This window comes from Salmo salar, chromosome 08 (genome assembly GCF_965601325.2).
Source record: "Salmo salar chromosome 08, fSalSal1, whole genome shotgun sequence".
Lineage (NCBI taxonomy): Eukaryota > Metazoa > Chordata > Actinopteri > Salmoniformes > Salmonidae > Salmo > Salmo salar.
The window spans coordinates 29,534,267-29,555,519 of NC_138298.1; the positions used below are offsets into that span (position 1 = coordinate 29,534,267).

General features: G+C 41.3%; 1 pseudogene across 1 annotated transcript; it reads right to left on the reverse strand.

The window, feature by feature from the left end:
• Positions 1-210: 210 nt before the first annotated feature.
• LOC106598785 (up-regulator of cell proliferation-like) lies at positions 211-20,324 on the reverse strand (annotated as a pseudogene). Its single transcript, XR_014393083.1, has 3 exons — positions 20,063-20,324; positions 19,579-19,848; positions 211-8,372 (listed from the first exon to the last, which is right to left on the reverse strand). The product of XR_014393083.1 is annotated as an up-regulator of cell proliferation-like (transcript).
• Between the last annotated feature and the right edge of the window lie 929 nt (positions 20,325-21,253).

Genomic DNA, 21,253 nt, shown 5'->3' on the forward strand with positions numbered 1-21,253 from the left:
GCTTGACAATCACCGGCTGATGAAATTTTGACCGCCACAGCCCTACTCTGAACTGTGGGTATGAGAGAAACACACGCAAACACATATACGCATTCACACACGCAGATACCAATGATGCATATACACCCTGGATTGCTGAGGCTATGTATTGACCATTGAGAGGCTTTGAAGCCACCGGTCGGTCATATTGGCCCCCCCCCAGTAGGAGCAGTCCTCCATAGGAATGAATGGAATTCTACAGTATCCAATGACAAAATGACATGTATTTAAGTATTTTTGTTGTAGTGGGGGACAGCAACATTAGTACTCTAATTCAACTCATAATATAATTTACAGTTATGCATTAAGGTGTCTAATAGAATAAATGTGTCAAAAACAAATACATCTATAGCTGTCAGTCATCCAGGGTTTATACACACACTGATCTGAACTAGTCTTCCATGGAAGAAACCAACGTCTTAATTAGACAAAGAGGAAACTCCCGTTTGGGCACGGAGGTGACACTGATTTTGAAGTCTCAGGCAGGGCTACCTCATCATGTGACCATGAGCAACCAATCATGACCAACTCATGTCCGCTACGCAAGCTGACACAATTTATTCATATGTCAAACAATGAGGTGTAGAATAGGAAGATATCATTCAATAGTCGCTGTCAATCAATTACGTTTACACTTCTAAATACATTTATAATGACAGTATGTTTATCAGGTATGTTTGCTTCTTGTGCTTTTATTATTCTGAACATAAACAATGTGTACTTCCTGCTTATTCAATAAACCATTAAACCGAGATTAAAGACATTTCCTGACAAGTACATTACTGTTCTCTACTCTGTTTTATCTAACATGGAATCTAGAAGGACAAGACACCTCTCTGTTTTATACTTTATCTAATATTAACATGGAATCTAGAAGGGCAGGACAACTCTGATGACAAAATCACAATGACTTGCCAAAACCAAAAGATTTGCCAAACAAAAGGGATCCAAACAAACTGCAGGAAAACAACGTAGTTGGGAGGCTACTTTCATATAGTTTCTCTGATATGTAATCACCTGTCAATCATCCACACCTGAGAGCAACAGAGTTGGGGGTCAATTCCATTTCCATTCAGTCAATTCAAGTAAAACTGAAATTCCAATTCCACGGTGTTGATCTCAGGCTGTGTTTACACTGGCAGCCCAATTCTGATCTTTAGGTGCACAAAAATGGAGGATATCAGATATGACGTCATCGTTTGAGCACTATCCACAGACTTTTCAAACTACGGCGCGTGGCATGGTTCAATGTGCCTATAAATCAGCATCTCCCTTTTTTAATTTTTTTAAAAATTGCTGCCGTCTTGGAGCAAGAATTGGGATCATGTATACTGTGTTAATTCCAATAGTAAAAAATATTAACGGAGAGCACTGAACATTACGGTAAACAAATTAAGTGTGTGTGGTAAGTACATGAGGGCTGCCATCTTTATGCACCTTCGGCATTATTGGCAAAAAAGCTGATCTGATTGGTCAAAAGACTAACCTTGTCTCATTACTTTGGCTACATTTACACAGGCAGACAAATTCTGATATTTTTTGCACTAATTGGTCTTTTGACAAATCACACATCACCTATTTTTCAGAGCGGTCCAAAGACCAATTATATATATAAAAGAAATATTCAGAATTGGGCTGCCTGTGTGAACGCAGCCATGGAGAACCATAGAGAAAAATGTAAATTTCAGTTTGTTCCCTGAAATGACTTCTACATTGCTGGCTGTTGGGGTTTTAGGCTGGGTTTCTGTATAAGCCCTTTGTGATATCTGCTGATGTAGAAAGGGCTTTATAAATACATTTGATTTGACTGAATGGAATTGACCCCAACCCTGGTGAGAAATCACTCATTCTTAAAGGCCCAGTCCCCTAAGAACCTGGCCCTGCCTGCTGCTGCCCCTTAGTGGGAGAAGAGAGAGAAGAGAGAGATGGGGGAGGAGAGAGAAGAGAGAGATGGGGGAGGAGAGAGAAGAGAGAGATGGAGGAGGAGAGGGAAGAGAGAGGAAAGAGAGATGGAGGAGAGGGAAGAGAGATGGAGGGAAGAGAGATGGAGGGAAGAGAGATGGAGGAGAGGGAAGAGAGATGGAGGAGAGGGGAGAGAGATGGAGGAGAGATGAAGGAGAGGTGAGAGAGAAGAGAGATGGTGGAGAGGTGAGAGAGAAGAGAGATGGTGGAGAGGTGAGAGAGAAGAGAAAGAAGAGAGATGGTGGAGAGGTGAGAGAGAAGAGAGAGAAGAGAGATGGTGGAGAGGTGAGAGAGAAGAGAGTGTGAGGAGAGAAGAGATGGAGGAGAGGGGAGAGAGGAGAAAGAGGGGAGAGGAGAGAGAAAGAAGGGATAGTACCTCTGACACAATGGTCCGCACCAGTTTCCTGGCCAGTATCACAGTAATGAAGATAGTCAGGTGGTATTCCACTGTGATGAGGGCTGAGAATCCCACAAAGCTTCTGCTCCTAGATGTGCTGTTGGGGGTAGAGCAGGACTGGAGTTGGTTTGTTGGGGGTACAGGAGGACTGGAGTTGGGCTTTTGAGGGTACTGGAGGACTGGAGTTGGGCTGTTGAGGGTACTGGAGTTGGGCTGTTGAGGGTACTTGAGGACTTGCAAAGAAAAAGCCATCTCTCAGACTGGCCAATAAGAAGAAAAGATTAAGATGGGCAAAAGAACACAGCCACTGGACAGAGGAACTCTGCCTAGAAGGCCAGTATCCCGGAGTCACCTCTTCACTGTTGACATTGAGACTGGTGTTTTGCGGGTATTATTTAATGAAGCTGCCAGTTGAGGACTTGTGAGGCGTCTGTTTCTCAAACTAGACACTCTAATGTACTTGTCCTCTTACTCAGTTGTGCACTGGGGCCTCCCACTCCTGTTTCTATTCTGGTTAGAGACAGTTTGCTCTGTTCTGTGAAGGGAGTAGTACACAGAGTTGTACGATATCTTCAGTTTCTTGACAATTTCTCGCATGGAATAGCCTTCATTTCTCAGAACAAGAATAGACTGATGAGTTTCAGAAGAAAGGTCTTTGTTTCTGGCCATTTTGAGCCTGTAATCGAACCCACAAATGCTGATGCTCCAGATACTCAACTAGTCTAACGATGGCCAGTTTTATTGCTTCTTTAATTAGAACAGTTTAAGCTGCGCTAACATAATTACAAAAGGGTTTTCTAATGGTCAATTAGCCTTTTAAAATGATAAACCTGGATTAGGTAACACAACGTGCCACTGCATCACAGGAGTGATGGTTGCTGCTGATGGACCTCTGTACGCCTATGTAGATATTCCATTAAAAATCAGCCGTTTCCAGCTACAATCGTCATTTACAACATTATCAATGTCTACACTGTATTTCTGATACATTTTATGTTATTTTAATGGACAAAAAAAAATGTGCTTTTCTTTCAAAAACAAGGACATTTCTAAGTGACCCCAAACTTCGGAATGGTAGTGTACATCAAGCATACCTGAAGAGTATTAATGAAGTTACATTACTGATGGTCACTAAGCAGTACTTCAAAACATACTGTATACATCAAGCATACCTGAAGAGAATTAATGAAGTTACATTACTGAAGAGACCAATACATGTGTAATACCTGTGTATGAAACAACAAATTATTCTCTAAATAAAAAAATGACATTAAGATTAAAAAGTAAAAGGTCAAATAACAAAAAACAAAGGGCAAGTCAACCACTAAATGATGCAGTCCCTTCATAATCTGTGATTAAGGCATGTCAAGCCATACTGTCGGATAGATGGAAACGTAAACGAGAGAAATATAATTATTATAATTGAAAATATAGAAACAATGTCAGACTAGCTCATTAGTTACCTGTGTATATCTAGACTAGCTCCTTAGTTACCTGTGTATTGTGATTATCTTGACTAGCTCATTAGTTACCTGTGTATTGTGTTAATAAGGTCAAAAAGCTCAATCTGTTGGTTAACCCATTGGTGTTGATGTTTACTTTTCTTCCATTTGTTTGATTACTACATTTACTTATAATGATTTTCTTACTACAGACCTGCAGCAGCCAATAAGATGCTAGGCTACCTGCAGCCCATTCTTCCATTTTTATAATTACTACATTTACTTAAAAAAATATCTTACTACATCATGAGTTGTATAGATGTACTTTGATTAGAATATTGTGTTTCTTTCACATACAATTCTATGTGTTAGCTATTTCATTATGGAACATGAGATCTGTAAATTGCTAAGAAGTCATATAGTTTATGAATGTATTTGTAAATATGACTTTCTGTGATCCAGTTGTGTATTTCCAGATCTGCACATTCTTTCAACAGCTCTGGGCGACTGGCTCCTTATATTTTGATTCAGTGATAAAAGCAGAGTTATTTCTGGTTGTCAAGTCTTCTAATGTTCAGTTATATGTTATCATGTTGGTTAACAAGAGTAATTATATACAGTAGAACTCCACTTTATTTCATGCTGAAAGCCTCTTTCAAGCTCTCCATTGCATCATGAGTTGTTAATGCCTTCCTGTCTTCTGGGATATCATGTACCCTTTACATTTCTCATATTCTCCATCAGTCAGGAGTTGTTTTAAAATGGAGAACCGGAAAGCCCCTCGGGTGCTGTAATCCTCTGACCCTTCACCTGTCTTCACTTCATCAACCACATCAAGACCAATCATTTTGGTCACGTAGTCCTGTACAGCTGTCTGTAAAAGATTTGAGAACTCCTCAGCTTTCTTTAGGCACTGATCTCAGTTATGAAACAAGTCTCTGAACTCAGTAAGGTACTTGTTCTTAGACTGTTCCAGACACTTCCGTGGGTCATTGAGTGAGATGAAATCATCATGCATCTTCTGGAACTCTCTGGCTGCTCTGCCACATATGTGTAGCTTCAGAGAGACCTCACATTCCTCACCAAGTTTACACTTCTTGTGTTGTTGCAATGTTTCATCAATCATGTTCAGCACCTCTTTGATGTAAGTCTCATGGTAATCTGTTTTGCTTTCCACCTTCTGTGTTATAAACAACTGACACTGTGTTATGATGTCATCACACAACTCTTGTAGTTTATTCCTGTAATGGTTGATGTCCCAGTGCTTAACAAAGGCCCCATATTTCTCCACCAAACTCCCAGATTCCACAACAAATACTTCTTTACCACAATCCACCAGATTGTTTCCAACCACCATACTATTGACATGCCCACCCCTTGTTGATAGATTTCACCTTAACATAAGGAAGGCATCCTGAGCCACATCTCTTCTTGGGAGTCCTTTGAAGTGCATCTCAGAAAGACTTTTCTTCCACATGATCTCAAACTCTTTACTGAGGGCCTCATCTGATAGACCAGATTTTTTCTGTCTACATTTCTGAAGCAAATCTAGCACCTTTTTCTCCATTGTACTTGCCTGAGAGCTCTTGATGTTGTTCAGTTCTGTCATTCCCTCTTTGATTTCAACAGCTCCTTGCAGTTTGTTCTTCACAGTGTTTTCTGTCTCTCGTCTCAGTGTTTTGGCACTGGACACAAAGTCCTCCTTGTATTTTTCCACCAGATTGACATGGCCATCTTGCTTTTCAAAGTATTTCACCAGATGGTCTTGGACTTCCTTTTCTCCCAATGACAGCTTCGCAGATGCTTCTATAATTAAGTCTTGTAGCACATCTCTTATGGACCTCTGGGGATGTTGATCTGTCATGACAATATTGGACATTTTAGTTTCAGCACTCACCATCCATTTATACATCTCTTTCTGGAAGGCCCATTCCCAACCATCGTACTCAGAGCATAATCTGGGGTATGCATCTGCAACCAAGCTGTTTCTGAAACTGAATTTCTCAAATTTTACAGACTCCCACAAGCTTTGTGTCCACGTCAGAAAATGTGTCAAGTCATTATTTCTCTGGCATTTTATGAAATCTTGCATCAAGCTCATCTTGAATTTGTACACAGCCTCACTGTAGCCAGCATTGACTGGAGCCATAGGGGGAGTCCCATGCCAGAGTCCTGGGATGTACCAGCTGCTTGTGTCTGGATCATACTCCATCACATCAGTGAACTTGGTGATATTCTCCTTCTTCTCCATTCTGGCTGCTGCCTGGGTCATTTCATTCAACTGTTCCAACAACTTATTCCTGTCCCTCATGTTGTTGTCATGAGCAGACACGTCTGACACATTCTGGTGAACAAAATGACATACTGGTTTCTTCACCACTTCCTTCATCCTGAGGAAGGTATGAACAACAATCTGCAGAATGTCTTTCATCTCTGTGGAGTTCTCCATGGAGATGTTGATGATAGTGACATCACTGAGTCCAATCACCAGTGTTGCCAGTTCCTTGTCATGTTCATGGCTATCATCTAGTTGAGCCAACTCTGGTGATTTCAACCCCTCTGTGTCAATGACCATGATGAAGTCACATTTCAGCTCCTCCTTGAGTTCTTTGTTGACTTTAATCAGTAGCATGAAGGCCCCTCTGGTGCATCTTCCACTGCTGACAGCAAACTGGACCCCAAACATGGTGTTGAGGAGAGTGGACTTCCCTGTGCTTTGGACCCCTAAAACTGAGACAAACAGGATCTTGCTGTTGGATTGGACAAGAATATGAAGCTGAGTCAGAACAGCTGATATCCATTTCAGAGGGATGTTTGATGCATCTCCATCCACAAGCTCAATGGGGAAAACCATCCAACAGCATCTGAGCACACAATCCAGGGAGATGCTCCATCTGTTTCCTTTGAGGGCTGTCTTCAGGGAGGGAGCAGGCAGCTTCATACAGCTGGCCCAACTCACACAGGAAGTGTTCAAGTCCCAGGGAACAATCAGACATTTGCTTATCCAAATCTTTAATGTCGTCTTTTTTCTCCGGAGAATTTTGGCAAAGATCTTTGTACTGGCCCCTTATGGCAGACAGGTTCTGCCGTGACAGATTGTCCAGATTTATCCGCATCCATTTGAGGAAATAGGAACGCTCCACTCCTGAACATGACAATCCTAAAATGAAGTTTTCCATTGCATCTGACATGTCAAATGTATATTGCTTCTCTCTCAGGTGTTCCTCCTTTTTCTTCAGAGACCTCATGTAGTGTTCAATGTCTTGATCCCCTGCTTTTCTCAGTCTACATCTCTCTTTCTGCAACTGGGAAATCTCTTTCCAGATTTGCCCTTGTAAGGGTAGTTGCTTGTCTTTGAATTTAATTGTGTCTTTGATGTTCCTGGTGATTTCATCTGCCATCTTCCTGGCACTCTGACACTCATCACTGTCTTCATCAACCAGAATCTTACTCTGACGAGCCACGTCAGCCATGTTGTCAATTGTAAATCTGTTTTTACTTTTTTCCATGATGTCACCCACAGATGACTGCAGGGTTTTGACGAATTCTACATCATTCTGCTTCTTCTTCACAATTACATTTGTTGGGTTGATACTGTAATTTGTGATCATTTTCTTCAATGTGTCCACCCTGAATGTTTTATTCTGAGAGTTGACAACCAGAAATAACTTTGCTTTTGTGAAATTGCCTTCCAAAACCTTGAAATCTGCCTCGAAATCATTCATGAAAATGTAAACTGCAGCTGATGTTTGACACAGAAAGGAGAACTGTTTCAAAGGACTTGATGTCTCCTCTGAGATTGGCCACTGCCACAGGCTCTCTGAACATGTCTATGTTTCTGTTCCCACATGGAAAGTACCAGCTGATTTCAACCAGACCATCTGAGATTTGACGAGGGGCATCACCACATTCCATATCATGATGAACAAATGTGTCATGGTACTGTTGAGGGTTACTAAGCAACTTGTTCAAAATCTGAGACTTGGACAAGCTGCTCTCTCCTAACCTAACAAAGGACACCATAGGAATATCAGAGAGTACAACTCTCTCCTCCACAAAAGCCTTTGAGTCTGTTTGTGAAGAGGGTCTAAACTTCCTCACTATGTCCCTCAAGGCCCACAGCATCAAAGTGATTTGTTTTGTGTCACAGTTCGGTAGCAGAAGAGGAACAGCAAACTGACACGTGGACATTTTCTGGACCATCTCCTGTTGCAGGAAACCATCTGAACACAGAAACAGGGCTGTGATCAGGTCCAGTGGATTAATTACATTGCTACTATCAGTGTCAGTGTCCAGGTTGTCTATACCACAATAGGAAACCTCCTGGTCAGTGTTCAGACATTTCACACTCCTAGCATTCACATTTGCCATCATTAATTTCTTAAGGAAGGCCCCTGGAAGTGACTGCATAGTGGTAAGAGGTTCATCTGATGTAGTATTATCATTTATCTCTAGGACAGTACTTAACGTCAGCTTGTTTTCATAATGATCTTCTAGTCCAGTCTTTGACAACAGCTCCCTGAGACAGGATCCTGTAAATAGAAATGAAAAGAGAGCCATGATTACAAATCCTCTTCAACATGTAGCAGAAAAGCACACTAACAGGTGTTTTACACTGTACTTAGGATGAAGTTAAAGCAAGCAGAGGCAGACCATCTCTGTAATACAGTGACTCACAGAAATGGAAGCAAGCATGTGAATTCAGATACAGTATGAGCTGTGAGTCCATTGAGCTCCTTAACTCTTAAGGGAGCCATTATGAGATCAGATATGGTCATTTCTGTTTGGATACATTTGGAAGCAGCCATTTTACTGCAACACCAATGAAATATCCATTCAATGGACAAATTGCCAGCTAACTGTGTTTATTGTGATAAAACTATATCAGCATCTCTATACAGTGGGGGGAAAAAGTATTTAGTCAGCCACCAATTGTGCAAGTTCTTTTTAAGTGGGAGAACTTGCACAATTGGTGGCTGACTAAATACTTTTTTCCCCCCACTGTACATTACAGCATGGAATAAAGGTACAATAACAGGTCCTGTATCTAGAGCTATATCAGTAGCTCTTTATATTACAGCATGGAATAAAGGTACAATAACAGGTCCTGTTTCTAGAACTATCAGTATCTCTACATTACAGCATGGAATAAAGGTACAATAACATGTCCTGTTTGTGTAGCATGATGCAGCTTGATGTACAAGTAGTTTACACGCCCTGGACAGAACGCTAGTCTATTGCAGGGCCTTACCCCCAATATATCTCCTTAATGCTGAGTGTCAAGCAGAGACTAATGTAGTCCCAGTTTTACACTGTTTGGTATGACTTGACCAAGGATCAAACTCCCAACCTAACAATCACAGGGCGGACACTAACCACAAGGCCAGTGGTTGGTCGAATGAGACAAAATATTCTGGACATTCCTCACAAACACCGGTTTCCCAGCACTTTTGGCTGTTGTTGCGTCACATGCAATATCGTCAGAAAATGACTTCCTGGATCAGCTGATGATCCAAGTATTATGTGTCATTATTGAAGAACCACATTAATGACAGTAGCAATTTTGGTTTGGGTTTTATGAATCAAGGTAAGGTGACTGTTTTGGTTAGATTAACGAGACGTGGTGTGATCATAACATACAGGAACTAAAGTCCTTTTGTTCACCTGACCTAGAATTCCTTACAATCATAACTTCCGGTGAATGAGCACATCAATTTACAAAAATACTCATCATAAACGTTGATAAACTGTACAACAGTTATTGAAAGAATTATAGATACACTTCTTAATGCAACCACTGTGTTAGATTTCAAAATAGCTTTACGGTGAAAGCACATTTTTCAATATTCTGAGTACAGAGCTCAACCCTCAAAGCAAGCTATACAGTTACCCGCCAAGTTCTGGAGTCAACTAAACTCAGAATTAGTATTATAAATCTTCACTTACCTTTGCTGATCTTGGTCAGAATGCACTCCGAGGACTCCTACTTCCACAAGAAATGTTAGTTTTGTTCGAAATACTCCATATTTATGTCCAAATAACTCCTTTTGTTCACGCATTCAGATCACTATCCAAAGGCATAATGCGCGAGCGTAAATCCAGACACGAAAAGTCAAAATGTTCCATTGCCGTTCATAGAAACATGTCAAACGTTGTTTACAATCAAACCTTAGGGTCTTAACATAAAATGTTAATATAATAATAATAATATAATATTCCATAATAATATTCCAACCGGACAATAGCGTATTCATTCCAGAAGATAAAGGAGGAACGGCACGCTCGCGGGCTCGCGCATAACCAAGTCCTTTGTCCTCAGACAGTCCACTTATTGACTGAGCTCCTATTCTCTGCCCAGTAACAGGAGAAGGATGAAACAAGTTTCTAAAGGCTGTTGACAGCCAATGGAAGCCTTAGGAAGTGCAACGTGACCCCACAGACACTGTAGTTTCGATAAGGATTCAAAAGAAAAACAACAAACCTTGCTGGTTGGATTATTCTCAGGTTTCTGCCTGCCATATGAGTTCTGTTATACACAGACATCATTCAAACAGTTTTAGAAACTTCAGAGTGTTTACTATTCAAATCTACTAATAATATGCATATCCTACCTTCTGAGCCTGAGTAGCAGGCAGTTTACTACGGGCATGCCTTTCATCCGGACGTCAAAATACTGCCCCCTACCCTAGAGAAGTTAAACAGCCATCACTAACATTGAGTGGCTGCTGCCATCATACTGACTCAAATCTCTAGCCACTTTAATAATTGGATGTAATAAATGTATCACTAGTCACTTTAACCTCAGTAGGGGGTGTGGGACGCTAGTTATGTGGGACGCTCATTATAATGAGCGTCCCACACACTAGGGGGTGTCATAAAAATTCATGAAATATGCAAGTGTTATACATGGGTTTAAAGATAAACTTCTTGTTAATCCAACCACGGTGACAGATCTCTAAAAGGCTTCACGGCGAAAGCATACCGTGTGATTATCTGAGAACAGTGCCCAGCAGACAAATCATTACAAACAGTAACAAGCCAAGTAGAGGAGTTACACAAGTCAGAAATAGTGATAAAATTAATCACTTACCTTTGATGATCTTCATATGTTTGCAGTCACAAAACTCCCATTTTGTCACGGTTGTCGTAGTGATGAGACCACAACGCAGCAGGTATGTGTATGCTCATCTTTGACGTTTAATAAATTCAAAATGAACACCAAAATAACAAAAGAACGAACGATCAACAAAACAGTCTGGCAAGGCACAAGGCTAAACACAGAACAATCTCCCACAAATGACAAACACAAACACACCACACCCTAATATATGGGACTCTCAATCAAAGGCAAATAGACAACACCTGCCTTCAACTGAGAGTCCCAACCCCAATTAACCAAACATAGAAATAGACACACTAGACTAAACATAGAATACATGAAAATCAAACAGTGCCCAAAAACCCCCGGAATACTTAAATCAAATGCCCCTTCAACAAACACACCACCCCGAACCACATAAAACGAATACCCTCTGCCACGTCCTGACCAAACTACAATGACAATTCACCCTTATACTGGCCAGGACGTGACACATTTACTCAATAAATGTTAATTTTGTTCGATAAAGTCCATGTTTATATCCAAAAACCTCTGTTTTGTTAGCGCGTTTTGTTCAATAATCCACTGTCTCAAACAACATCCGGTGAAATTGCAGAGCGTGGAATTTAACAAAACAGAAATTATCATAATAAACATACATAAAAGACACAAATGTTATACACCAGTTTAAAGATAAACTTCTTGTTAATCCAACCGCTGTGTCAGATTTCAAAAAGGCTTTACGGCGAAAGCAAACCATGTGATTATCTGAGGACAGCGCCCAGCAGACAAATCATTACAAACAGTTAGCAGCCAAGAAGAAGAGTAACAAAAGCCAGAAATAGCAATAAAATGTATCACTTACCTTTGATGATCTTCATATGGTTGCACTCCGAAGACTCCATGTTACACAATAAATGTTTGTTTTGTTCGATAATGTCCCTCTTTATGTCCAAAAAATCAATAAAGTACAATAAAAGTTCGTAGAAACATGTCAAACGATGTTTAAAATCAATCCTCAGGTTGTTTTTGTCATAAATAATCTATAATATTTCAACCGGACAAAAGCTTCGTCAATAGAAAAGGAGAAACAAGAAAGGTGCGCTCCCGATCGCGTGCTGGACTCATGTCTGGAAATTTCCACTGTCCACTCATTGAAAGTGCTGTATCTCCCTCATTTTTTCAGAGTAAAAGCCTGAAAGAATGCCTGAAGACTGGCCACATGTAGAAGAAGCCATAGAGATCGTGAACTGGGTCCTAAGTCTTTGTATAGTGGATAGGCTTTCAATGGAAAAACAGCCTTTCAAAATAATAGTACTTCCTGGATGGATTTCCTCAGGTTTTCGCCTGCCATATCAGTTCTGTTATACTCACAGACATGATAATTTTATGCATATCCTAGCTTCTGGTCCTGAGTAGCAGGCAGTTTAATTTGGGAACGCTTTTCATTCAAAATTCCGAATGCTGCCCCCTACCCTAATGAAGTTTTAAACAATGCCACTTTATATAATGTTTACATACCCATCTCATATGTATATACAGTACTCTATACCATCCACTGCATCTTGCCTATGCCGTTCGGCCATCGCTCATCCATATATTTTTATGTACATATTCTTATTAATTCCTTTACACTTGTGTGTATAAGGTAGTTGTTGTGAAATTGTTAGATTACTTGTTAGATATTACTGCATGGTCGGAACTAGAAGCACAAGCATTTCGCTACACTCGGATTAACATCCGCTAACCATGTGTATGTGACCAATAAAATGTTATTTGATTTGGTTAGAAGCATTGGATTTAGTAAATTCTAATTAATTTGGATGTGTGTGGCAGTGAAAACTGTTTTCACAACGTAATATAAGACACAAAAAGTCTGCATCCCCAAAAAATAGACAGCTCGATTCAGGATTCTTGCAGGGTTTCAGGTTCAATGTCTAATTGAACTGTTAAATGTTTACCATATTATATAATGATAAACATAAATGTAGCCATAGGGCGGCACATAGCGTAGTGGTTAAGAGCGTTTGGGCCAGGTTGCTGGTTCAAATCCCTGAGTTGAATAGGTGAAAAATCTGTCAATGTTCCCTTGAGAAAGGCACTTAACCCAAAGTGCTCCTGTAAGTCGCTCTTGATAAGAGCATCTGCTTATTGACTAAATGTAAAGGAGAAAAGCAGTGTTTTATGTCACAAGTTTTGATGAATCCATCAAGACACCAGACATTGGGTTAAAACATTTAATTAAAGACCCTAAGGTCAATGTCCACGCCCCCACAGTAATCTGTCAGTTTCAGCTAGAGATGTTTTTTTTGCATTGGATGCCTCTCAATCCACCACATCCGCCTATGTCACACTTCCACATTTGCGGTGAAAGGTGACAGAGCTAGAGAGGGGTTTGTCAGACCATGAGACATCCCGAAAATCAGTTTACTCACAAAATCGTCTGTGGCATCCGAACGGTTTGGCCTAGAAACTATAATGACTCCTCTATGGAAAGATGACTCTCACAAACACAATGGTGTTCTCCGTTTTGAAGATTCGTCTGAAGTCGATATAGAAGATCTGCCAACTTCTGTCTGTAGCGTCTGAACAGTTTGGGCTATGTACATTGTCCCAGGTGTGTTTTCAATCGTAATGTAAGTAACTTAATTTTATGTGACAGCTACTGTCAGCAGTAATAATATGCCTATGAACTTGAGTTATACAATATAGCTAGTAGAAAGCCCAGTGTGAGCAGTTCACCCTGCACTATCAGCTCAAATAAATACCACGGTCATGTCTTCTCCCAGTAAAGCAATAAATACTGTCAAGCAACCCAGAAAGGTGCTAAAAATAGCCCATATTAACATATGTAGCCTAAGAAACAAGGTTAATGAAATTGATAACTTGCTAGAAACAGAAAGCATTCAAATATTGGCTATCACTGAAACTCAATTAGATAATTCCTTTGATGATACAGTGGTAGCAATATATGGTTATAACAGCTACATAAGAAGCAGAAATGCCAATGGGGGAGGTGTTGCTGTATACACTGAGTGTACAAAACATTAAGAACACCTTCCTAATATTCAGTTGCACCCCTTTTTGCCCTCTGAACAGCCTCAATTCGTTGGGTCATGGACTCTACAAGGTATTGAAAGCGTTCCACAGGGATGCTGGCCCATGTTGACTAATGCTTCCCACAGTTGTGTCAAGTCGGCTGGTAGTGGATCTCTACTCTGAATAGCTAGTTCCATTTCATCCCACAGATGCTCAAATGGATTAAAATCTGGTGTCTGGGCAGGCCACTGTAGTACGCTGAATTCACTGTCATATTTGTGGAACCATTCTTGGACAATCCTAGCCTTGTGGCATGGGACGGCAGGGTAGCCTTGTGGTTAGAGCGTTGGGCTAGTAACCGAAAGGTTGCAAGTTTGAATCCCTGAGCTGACAAGGTACAAATCTGTCGTTCTGCCCCTGAACAAGGCAGGGCGTCATTGAAAATAAGAATTTGTTCTTAACTGACTTTCCTAGTTAAATAAAATAAAAATGGGGCATTATCCTGCTGACAAAAATACATTAGCAGATGGATACACTGCTGCCATGAAGGGATGCACCTGATTGGCAATGATGTCCAGATATCCTGTGGCATTCAAACGTTGCTCCACTTTTCTCAAGGGGCACAATGTGTGTCACAGCTCACACCATCACACCACCACGTGTGTGTCTATATACTCAGTGTACAGTGCCTTCGGAAAGTATTCAGACCCCTTGACTTCTTCCACATTTTGTTAGAACCCAAGACAATGCAGGAGTGGCTTTGGGACAAGTCTCGGAATATCCTTGAGTGGCCCAGCCAGAGCCCGGACTTGAACCCTACATCTCTGGAGAGACCTGAAAATAGCTGTGCAGTGACGCTCCCCATCCAACCTGATGGATCTGCAGAGGACAGTGGGAGAAACACCTAAATACAGGTGTGCCAAGCTTGTAGCGCCAAACCCAAGAAGACTCAAGGCTGTAATCGCTGCCAAAGGTGCTTCAACAAAGTACTGAGTAAACGGTCTGAATACTCATGTAAATGTGATATTTCAGTATTAAAAAATTATAAAGTTGCACAAATTTCGAAAAACCTGTTTTTTCCTTGTCATTATGGGATATTGTGTGTAGATTGATGAGGGAAGAAAATAATTTAATCCATTTTAGAGTAAGGCTGTAACGTAACAAATTGTGGAAAAAGTGAAGGGGTCTGAATACTTTCCCAAATACACTGTCTCCTGTGTGTAATGGTCATATGGGCGGGTATTCCAACAATCTTTTTTACTGTTGCCTAGGTTTTAACTTGAACCCATATGTATGTATACAATCCTTTATGACCATATGTACCTCTGTGATTAATTATGCACTAAAGTTAATTGGATTGTTTCCACACCCACCATGCGTCATGTGCGTAATGGTCATATGAGATGAAATGTGTATATTTTGGGAAGTGAGCAGTCAGTTTGTTTCTTTGAAATGACAAAGCTCAGTTTTGGATCGAAACGTTGTCAATAAAGCAGTGAATTGAGAGCTTTAACAGTGTTCAAACGTGTTCTTAACTGTAAGTAAAACAGAACACAGGTAACCTCAGCTACACACTGTGCAAGACTGCAGTGTAATAGCTGAAAAGTGACTTTCCAAAGGAAAACTAGCATAGTTACTGTTTGTAGCCTACTGTAAATAGTGCAACAGAAAAACTATGGTAAACCCAGTTATACACTGTGTGGATAAACAGATAGTGTAATAGATCTGTCAGTTTCCAATTAAGGGATAGTTACTGTCTTTACTGTAAAGTGTAACACAACTATGGTAAACACAGGTACAATCAAATCAAATGTTATTTGTCACATTTCACCTTACAGTGAAATGCTTACTTACAATCCCTTAACCAACAATGCAGTTAAGAAAGAGAAGTGTTAAGAAAAGATTTACTAAATAAAATAAAGTTTTAAAAAAGTATAAAAAAGTAACACAATAAAATAACAATAATGAGGCTATATACAGGGGGCGCGGGAGCGAGTAAATGTGCGGGGGTACATGTTAGTGGAGGTAATTAAGGTAATATGTACATGTAGGTAGGGGTAAAGTGACACTTGCATAGATAACAAACAGCGAGTAGCAGCAGAGTAAAAAAAGAGGGGGGTCAATGCAAATAGTCCTGGTAGCCATTTGATGAACTGTTCAGCAGTCTTACGGCTTGGGGGTAGAAGCTGTTAAGGAGCCCTGTGGACCTAGTCTTGGCGCTCCGGTACCGGATTCTTTGACAATTTTTAGGGCCTTCTCTGGTATAGAGGTCCTGGATGGCAGGAAGCTTGGCCCCAGTGATGTACTGGGCCGTTCGCACTACCCTCTGTAATGCCTTGTGGTCGGAGGCCGAGCAGTTTTCATACCAGGCAGTGATGCAACCGGTCAGGATGCTCTCGATGATGCAGCTGTAGACATTTTTGAGGATCTGAGGAACCATGCCAAATCCTTTCAGTTTCCTGAGTGGGAATAGGCTTTATCGTTCCCTGTTCACGACTGTCTTGGTGTGTTTGGACCATGATAGTTTGTTGGTGATGTGGACACCAAGGAACTTGAAGCTCTCGACCAGCTCCAATACAGCCCACTCGGTGTGAATGAGGGCATGCTCGACCCTCCTTTTCCTGTAGTCCCCGATCAGCTCCTTTGTCTTGAGGGACAGGTGGTTGTCCTGGCACCACACTGCCAGGTCTCTTACCTCCTCCCTATAGGCTGTCTCATCGTTGTCTGGGATCAGGCCTACCACCGTTGTGTTGTTGACAAACTTAATGATGGTGTTGGAATCGTGCTTGGCCACGCATTCTTATGTGAACAAGGAGCACAGGAGGGGACTAACCATACACCCCTGAGGTCCCCGTGTTGAGGATCAGCGTTGCAGATGTGTTGAGGCCTACCCTTACCACCTGGGGGTGGCCCATCAGGAAGTCCAGGATCCAGTTGTAGAGGTAGGTGTTTAGTCACAGGGTCCTTAGCTTAGTGATAAGCTTTGAGGGCACTATGGTGTTGAATGCTGAGCTGTAGTCAATGAACAGCATTCTCACGTACATGTTCCTTTTGTCATCTGTGGATCTGTTGGGGCGGTATGCAAATTGGAGTGGGTCTAGGGTTTCTGGGATAATGGTGTTAATGTGAGCCATGACCAGCCTTTCAAAGCACTTCATGGCTACAGACGTGAGTGTTGCGGGTCGGTAGTTATTCAGGCAGGTTTGTCGTGGACGAATCAGAATTAGTTGGGTAACATAGATAATTAAGATGTTTTATTAGTATAATATGCTTATTTGAGGTACTTGTCATTAGAAAGTGTCCATTGGACTCTGGTGTCTTTTCAGTTGCACGTCTACCTAGGCTGGGGCTCAGACACTTGGGGCCCAGAGAGGGGAGAGGTCAGACTTGTCGTCATGGGAATGTGTCTTTACCTATTTCTTAAACCATGTGAAGGGATGGCGTGATTAATGGGGAACCAATGACTTGTCTCCACAATGTCTGTGAGCAAGTCACTCCCTCCTTTTCTTTATTGTGGGGAGGATTATGGCAGTAAATGGACCCTTGTATGTCCTCTCTTAGATCTCACACTTATCCTGGGATATTATATGGCCTAGAGGCTCACTCCCTCCAGTGAGCCTGTCCAGGAGTGGGGTCAAGAGGGGGTTTGCTTGAGATGGGAATATCTAGAGTTGACAATTGATATATGCCATTGGATGAAATAGTTCTGTTCAATACCGTACCAGGGAGGGACGGTTCTAAGGAGACCAGAAACTGGGCTATATCATTAATCCTGTTGACATAGCAGTTACTGTCTGATGTGTTTTATTGATATCTCTCATACAAAACTTAACCTTTGTGAACTGTTACTAAGTATTTTGTGGTTTGTCAATGTACGTTGAAGGGGGTGTATCGTTGCTATAAAAGATCCCTGTAGCCATTCTGTAATCACCTTGTTCAATGATTCATTCGAGAGAGTGCATTATTGGGGTCAATAACCTTTGCAAAAGTATCTTAATTAAGTATTAAAGATGTAGTTTAACTCGGACTGGTGTGTTTGTAACTCCTCATTTGGTAATGCGGAAATTAGCCACCACAGGTTACCTTGGTGTTGTTGGGCACAGGGACTGTAATAGAGCTGAGATGTGAGTTTCCATTGGAAACTATGACAATTACTATCTGTACTGTAAAATAGGGTAACAGAAAACTATCGCAACCCAGCAACTGTGTGAATAAACAACAGTGTAATCTCACTATGGTGGCATAAACTCAGCCCAATATTGGAAAATGAAGCCAACAGTGTAATATTACTGTGTCTATAGTAAACACTGCACAATACTGTATGATAGTATATACTAAGACCTACAGTATCAGTCTTAGTCTCGTACACTCTCCGTGAAGGGACTTTCTACCTCACACACGATTATAGCTTATTTCTTGCTATATATGTGAGGGTTCAGGTTGGTAGGACATAAGGGAGTGTTTATAACTGTGCTTAGTCCTGCAATGGTCACCTCTCATTAAACTAGCTACATTGCGTCGCTCGTTCACCATGGAACTCACAAGAGTCTAGGCAAGATTTCTGCTCCCTGTGAGAGATGAAATATGGTGCGCCTCGCAACACTTAGCTCATTCTCAGGGGAGATCTGCAAGCCCGCCGGAGAGAAACAGTAGTACAGCGGCAGCTATTTAAGGGGGTCAGCATTATCACTACCCAGTACACAGGACTAATCTGAAATCCTTACTCAGAATGTATTCTGCTGAGCAGAAGGATACCCTATTGGAGTGATCCAATATAGTGCAACATAACCCCCTGGACATCCTGGAAAAGAGCCGTAATGAAGCCGACACAGTCAAGCAGACAAACTGGGCTGAGATGTTTCCTGGCCTGGCTTAGTGAAAAGGGAACAACTTTCTCTTTTGAGACAACTACAAAAGAAGGGTCGAATACTATTCTGGGGGAGTTTTGTGGCAGTGTGAGGAATATTAAGGTTGAAATGTACAGGCTGAGCAGCTACACGGGTCTCTGTACCCAGTTAAACTGCTACATAACGACCCCCCTCTGAGCCTTTCCTGGTGTCTAATGAAAGACTCAACATCCAACAACATCTTCGTGGGCACCGTGAAGCAACGGGGAGGACAAGGCAACGCACCATGCAGCCATCAGTGAGCAGGACCACGAGAACATAAAGAAGTTAACAGCAGTAGAACCAGACACACCTGGTGCTCGTAATGAAAGTGTGGTTCAACATCCAACTTTACCAGAAGAGGCACCGAGACTAACTAACAACTGGCTTTTACCCAGAATACATTGTCTGGTGAAAGGATGAAATAAAACTAAGTTACTCATTAAAAGCACATTTTTTATGAAAACATGTTGTTCATCTTTTTATAATCTGTTGGCAACCGTTTTATAAAAGCAATAAGACCCTCGAAACAGGGAATTATCATGATTAACCCTCCTAAGAACAGCCCTTAGTCAGGAGTTATTCACACGATAATTCACAGGTTCTCAAGCCTTATTACTTAAATATAAAGAATGCTGTGATTATAAATCCTCTACACAATAACAAGTGTTTCACCCTGTACTAATGATAAAGTTAAGTAGGGTACATCCTTACCTGTGGTGAGGGTTGTTGACACCAGTTTACTTTTCTTTCCATTTTCCAGCACAGTGCAGACAGAGACAGAGTACTGAGTAGCAGGTTTCAGGTCAGAGAGAGTGATGCTGTGTGAAGATGTGGTAGTGATGTGTCGTTCTGTCCCTGGACAGCGGTAGGAGATCTGGTAATGATGTTGGGTTTGGTCCAATCCTGGTGGCTGGCTCCAGCTAACAGCAGCTGATGTGGTGTCCACTGAGTCAACAGTCAGCTGGTCTGGAGCAGGAAGTACTAAGGGAAAATACATTATTGTTAGTGTTACAGTTTAACTCCAGAAATAAACTACAGGAGGAAAAAGTTGAATAGTAGTTGAAAAAGAATTAAAGGCCAGCTGGAAGAAATAAGCTTAAAACACATGTTTGATTTGTAATGTAACAAAATGTCTGTTCTGGTTACTGGTAAAGAGATGATGAGCTGTAACAACAAGGTGAGGTAGATCTCTTACGGGTGCAGATGGTTGTAGAGACAGATTCACTCTGTTCCCCATTCTTCAGCACAGTTGAGATGCTGACAGTGTACTCAGTACCAGGTTGCAGGTTTGAGAATGTGTTGTGGCAGTCTTTAGTATTCTCTGCATGGAGGTCTGTTCCTGGGCTGCAGTAGGATATGAGGAAGCGCTGTGGGACTTTCTCCATTCCTTCAGCCTTGGACCAGTGGAGAGTGAAGGAGGTATCTTTCAAATGGTCTATCTTTAAATCTCTAGGTGGGACCACTGGAACAAAAATATTTTTATGTTAAGAAGATCCATAACAATATCTCTTAAAACATGACTAAAACCAAACTCTTTACCTGTGGATAACGATGCTGAGACCCATCTGCTTTGTCTTCCATCTTCTCCCTCTGTAGCCACACTGAACTGGTACTTTTCACCAGGTTGGAGACTGCTTATTTTAAGATGATACCCGCCTTTCACTTTTGATGAGTCCGTTTCCCCCAGGTCACACCCCCAGGTCACTCTGAACTGGTGTGGCCCCTTCAGCCCCTCAGGAGAACCCCAGCTCAGAGACACGGAGTCTGATGTCACTGACAGGACCTGGATCTTCCCAGGAGGGGGCAGCACTGGTGAAGACATGACAGGGGAGAAAAAACAGAGTTAATTGGAACCACAAATGCATACTACTTTATCAGAATTTAAGAAGTAACACATTCTTAAACAATAATAAAACAAATGGTATATACATAATTGTTCACAAGTTATCACTAAAGATCTCAAAGAACAACTTTTGGGTCAATTCATTATTGATTGTACATGCACTTACCGTCGACTGACTCTGGCCTTTGGCGTTGCTCTCCATCAAAAGTCTTGAGCAATGGAAACAGAGTAAGAAATCTTTCAATTGAAAAAACGAAATGTTTATGTTGCAAAACAAGCAATGACAAAGCTTGTAGCTTTAACTTGCATTAACAGTATTAGCGTATCTTCCGTAATATGTACACTACATTGCCAACAGTATGTGGACGCCTGCTCATCAAACATCTCATTACAAAATCATGGGCATTAATACGGAGTTTCCACTAGATGTTGGAACATCGCTGAGGGGACTTGCTTCCATTCAGCCACAAGGGCATTAGTGAGGTTGGGCGATTAGGCCTGGCACGCAGTCAGTCTTCCAATTCATCCCAAAGGAGTTTGGTG